We start from the raw sequence: 5,510 nt of genomic DNA on the forward strand, positions 1-5,510 counted from the left end.
CTCTTTGTATTTTAATTTCTTCTGTTTCAATCGGCATTTTGTAGTCATTTATTGATATCTACCTCATGAGCTTTTTAAAAATTTTTACATTTCTCCTTGTGCTTCATATACCCCATCAAATGGACACCATTCCTGAGTTAAATCGTTTCTTATGCCATTATCCCCATAAACCTGATAGAATTAGTCACTCCTTCAGTTAGGCTACTTTTGTACCTAGCATATGCTTTTATTAAACACGTAACACTGAATTATAGTTGTTTTTCTATTTTTCTGCCTTCCCTATTAGTGTCTGTGATATATGTCTCTTTTCCCTGGGTCTAGCACAGAATTTGGTTGGTTAAACCAAACATATTTTGCAGTTACAGAAGCTGAAGTATGCTTCAGTCAAGAAAGCTTAAGTGTGAAGTATTTTGTTTTTATTTTTTTTAATCTCTAGGAAGATTCTTTCCCTTTTATTAAAGTCTCTGAATTATATATATATATATATATATATATATATATATATATATATATATATAATATATATTATATTTTCATCAGGGTTATTTTGGAGTCTGTTCAGAGCCAGTAACCAAAGACAATGTGGCTGTGGTTTATGAGGTATTAGAAGAGATGCTTAACAGTGGGTTTCCATTGGCTATTGAGTGGAACATCCTCAAATCCACTCAATATCCTTTGAGCAGTTGTCAACTCCATAATAGGTATGGAGGAAAGGGAAATCAACAGAAAGCTGCTGCTTAGTCCAGTGTGGCTTAGTCCAGTGTTGTGCATTGTTTCAAGTGCTTGTCTTTGGGAGTCTCAAATGTCAGGTGCTTTAATTTTGCTCTTTATAGTTTTTGAGTTGAAATGTGCACAAAAAACTAGTTTTTTTCCCCCTTAAAAAGCTTATTAATCTGGGGCACCTGGGTGGCTCAGTAGGTTACACCTCAGAATCTTGATTTTGGCTCAGGTCATGATCTCATGGCACAGAGCTTGCTAGGGCTTCTCTCTCCCTTTCTCTGCCACTCCCCCACTCACGTGTGCTTTCTCTTTGTCTGTCTCCCTCTCTTCTCTCAAAATGAATACACAACTTAAAAAAAAAAAAAAAAGAAGAAGAACCAGGAAACCCTGACCAAAATGTATATTAAAAGAAAAAGGGATGGAGGGGTGCAGCGATGGACCTCAGCTCAGGTCATGCTCAGGTCATGATCCTGGGTTTGAGCCCCAAGTCAGGATCTGTGCTCACAGTGCAGAGCCTGAAGACTGCTTCAGATTGTGTCCCCCTCTCTCTCTGCCCCTCCCTAGATCGCGCCCTGTCTCTCTCTCTCTCTCAAAAATATTTAAAAAACTTAAAAAAAAAAAAAAAGGATTATTAATCTCCCTTGGTCCTTTAGCATTGGGGTAGGTGATACAATCAAGACTTAAGTTGAACTAAAAGTGGAGGAATTCAGTTATGCTGTTACAAAACTAGAAAAATTGGATTATCTGGAAACAGGTATCATTTGTAAGGAGAGTGGAGCCAAATCACATTTTAACAACTTGGGAGGGAGGAATCTTGTCTTTGCTTTCCTGAGGTGCGCCATGTCCAGCTGTTTTCAAATTAGCCCACCTACCACATCTGGTATGTATTTCTAAGGGTCCAGTTTTCTACTTCAAAGAAGAAAAGGGCAGTTAATCACGAAGAATATTTTCAGATAGTTGGGGATCGGGGATACTTCAGTTTCTTATCATGACCCCAGTATATTTGCATTTTATCCCGGACTGCTTCATTGGTGGAAACCGTGGGGTAGAGTTTTGGATGGCACAGCCCTTACAGACCAACTAGCCACCACACCACTGCCCCTGTGGAGGTGGTGACACGGGCGCTGGTCCTAACCACTTTCTCCGCTCCAAGTCTGCGGGCCCCATAGGGAAAGTGAAAATGGAAACTGAAGCTACCCTGACTGTCTACGCTCCGGCTGGCGACCCGTACTGGTCCCTTAAGCTATGTGGGAGGATGGGAAGCGCCGCGAGTTCACGGGCTGGTGACCCTCTTAAGAGTCTCCCTTTTCCTCTGGATAGTAGGAAGTCTCGTTTCTTACTTCGCGTACTAGTGCAGCTAGCACACCCATTTTGGGCTCTGAAGACCCCAGCTCCAGCAGGCTGGCTGGTTCCCGCCCCAATGAGTCTCCACCCCGAAGAGGTTCCGCCCGCCCTCTGCTTCCGCCCCCGAGGCCACGCCCCCTGCAGGCCAAAGGGCACGAGGGCCCGACCAGCGCGGGCGGGGCTTCAACAAGGGCACTTTCTTTTCTTCCTCCTCTCCTGTTCTCTCCTCCTTCCCGCTACGGCGGGGTCGCGGGATCCCGAAGGCCTGGCAGAGACTAGGTCCAGGCGAACCCAGAGTTTCTCATTAGGGCCCTGTCCAGGCCTCGCCACCCCGCGGCGGGTGGCGTTGGCGTTGGCGTTAAGCGTTCAGTTTCTCCCGGGCGCATCTCTGCGCTGAGAACCTGTCCGGGAGGGCGGATCCTGAAGAACCGCTTGGGCACTTCTTCCTGGTGCGCCAGCACCACCCAAGTGGAAGTGTTGAGGAGAGTAGGGAAATAGATTGTTGAAAGGAAAAGAATGCCCCTGAATTACCAAGTGCCTAGCCAAGTGCCTAGCCGAAGAAAAATCCGAGAGCAAGGACATGAGAGTGCTAAAAATATTTGAGGCAAATTCACAGTCAGTTAAAAAATACAAATGGTTAGAATTACCATTTCTAACCGCCTCTTAATTAATTACAACTAACAGGACGCCTGTTAATTACAGTAGACACCAGGACTGGCACTTACAGACCAAGCTCCGATCGGATTATTTAGAGAAATGCAGGTACGAAGCAGGAAACTGGGGTATTCATGTTTTCAGAATTCCTTTCAGGATTCTGAAAGATAGCAGGGCGGTGGCGGGGTGGGGGTGGGGATACCGCCAATGAATGTATACCCCAGACATAATCAAGAACAACCTAAAGCCACCATCATCTACGTTTCTCCATGTCGCACATCAGATTGTATTTATAAGTTATTCATTGGCTGGTGTGAGCCCTCACGATCAAAATGAGGCGAGATGATTTAGCACAGTTGTTTGCTTATGTTCTCAGATGCTGAAGAATGTTGCATACACATTTGTAGGGAGTTTAAAGAGAAACACCTGCTTCATGTGCTCAGCCTTGTACTTGAACAATTATAGAAGCTATCACTTAGCTTCTGTGAATTCTTGCCCAAGTTAATGTGTAGTTGTGAGATTTACTTCATAATTACCTATTCCTAGTGAAACTTTGTCCTTTAGAAATTTTTTGGCAGTGGTAGCAGAGTGAAAGGTACACACAAATGTATCATATCTGTCAATGCTAACTAGGACACACTGAACATTCTGAGAGTTGTGGGTAAATGATATATAAGATCATGCTATGTGGGGCACCCAGGGGTGGTTCAGTTGGTTAAGCATCTGACTCTTAATATCAGCTCAGGTATTGATCTCAGGGTCGTGAGTTCAAGCTGCGCATTCAGCTCCACACTGGATGTGGAGCCTACTTAAAAAAAAAAAAAAAAATGCCATTTCTCCAGTTCCTTCTGCCTCTGACATAAAGAGTAAATGAATATGGCAGTCCCAGGAGCTCCAGGAGCCATAGGCTTCATGCAGACATGGTCAAGTCCAAGAACCACACGATACACAACCAGTCATGAAAATGGCACAGAAAGGACATCAAGAAACCCCAGTAACAAAGATATGAGTCTCTTAAGGGGGCAGACCCCAAGTTCCTGAGGAACATACGCTTTGCCAAGAAGCACAACAAGAATGGCCTGAAGAAGATGCAGGGCAACACCATTTAGGCCATGAGTGCTCGTGCTGAGGCTATCAAGGCCCTAATGTAGCCCAGGGAAATCAAACCCAAGATCCTAAATGGCGGCATCCACAAGTGCAATCAACTTGCCTACATTGCTCACCCCAAGCTCAGGAAATGTGCTGGTGCCATATTGCCAAAGGCCAAGGCCAAGGCTCAAACCAAGGCCCAGCCTATGGTTGTGCCTCAGGTCCCCAAAGGTGCTCATGCTCCCATGAAGGCTCCAGTGTAGCCTTGGTTTCTGTCTGCCAATGTAAGGACTACAGGTCTGGTGTGACCCCCTGAGCTTCTGACTGCATGGGGCTGGTGTCCTCCTGTGCTATTTGTACAAGTAAACATGAGGCAGGATGTGTCAAAAAAATAAATTAATATGGTGAACACTCAGAAGTGAGGAAGAAACGATGAGTTCATAAATTTCCATTTGAAAGAACCCAGGTAGAAGTTTAGAAATACAAGGTTAATTTTTTATCTTATCTAGTAATAAAAGGCGAATTGAGAACAGACTGTATTCTAGACACTGTTCATTATTTCACTGTACCTTTACAATGCTGTGAGTTCGCCTTCATCGTTGTTTTACAGAGAGAAGAATCAAGGCTTTGAGAAGTTAAGGTAACTTGCCAAAGGTGACTAGTAAGTGACCAGTTTAGGATTGAACTCAGGTCACCCATCTCCAGGTTAAAAACCATGCAGCATGTGGGTGTATCATTTATCTAAGTTCATCACAATGTACAGTTTAAATGGATACAATTTATATAAATTATACCCATAAAGTTAATTTTAAAAAATAATGCAGAGTGAATGTAATGTTTTTATAATAAAGAAACAACATTATGGGGGCGCCTAGGTGTCTCAGTTCATTAAACATCTGTATTTGGCTCAGGTCATGATCTCACGGTTCATGAGTTCAAGCCCCACATGGGGCTCTCTGCTGACAGCTCAGAGCCAGGAGCCTGCTTTGGATTCTGTGTCTCCCTTGCTCTCTGCCCCTCCCCCCTCTCCCCCCCCAAATAAACATTAAAAAAAAAAAAAAAAGAAACAACATGATGATTTCATATATGACAGTTTCAGAGGAAAAAGAGATGGAGGTAATATATATATTTATATGTATTTATAAATTTATATATATTTATAAATATATATATATAAATTATATATATATTTATAAATATATATAAATATATTTAAGATATACACTGAAAGATTGATGATACTATAGTCAAGGATTGTTCATTTAGTTGACCTTCCTAAACTTAAGAAACAGATTTATAGAAATATCAGCCAGGATGCTATCGTGGGTAAGGGGCATGCAAGTCTGTTGTGGAAATGAATCAAGCAAATTTTTCAACAAAATTAAAAAAGACATCTGAAGTATGTGATACCAAGTTTGTCTAACAAAAATATGTTCAAGTACAGTACATTAAAAAGTTAGCTGTCTCTCAAAATAAATTAATAAACTTTAAAAAAAAATGTGGGGTTCCTGAGAGGCTCAGTTGGTTAGGGGTCAGACTCTTGATTTTGGCTCAGGTCATGATCTCGAGGTTTGTGAGTTAGAGCCCTGAGTTAGGCTCTGTGCTAGCAGTGCAGAGCCTGCTTGGGATTCTCTCTCTCCCTCTCTCTCTGCCCCTCCCCTACTCATGCTGTCTCTGTTTCTCTCAAAATAAACAAGGGGCGC

The 5,510-nt window shown here is 42.7% G+C and overlaps 1 pseudogene; it reads left to right on the top strand.

Moving 5' to 3' along the window:
- The first annotated feature begins 2,939 nt into the window (after positions 1–2,939).
- On the top strand, positions 2,940–4,289 carry LOC147582494 (large ribosomal subunit protein eL29 pseudogene; annotated as a pseudogene).
- The last annotated feature ends 1,221 nt before the right edge of the window (positions 4,290–5,510 follow it).

This window comes from Puma concolor, chromosome A3 (assembly GCF_028749965.1).
Source record: "Puma concolor isolate L17-30 chromosome A3, mPumCon1.1.hap2, whole genome shotgun sequence".
Classification (NCBI taxonomy): domain Eukaryota; kingdom Metazoa; phylum Chordata; class Mammalia; order Carnivora; family Felidae; genus Puma; species Puma concolor.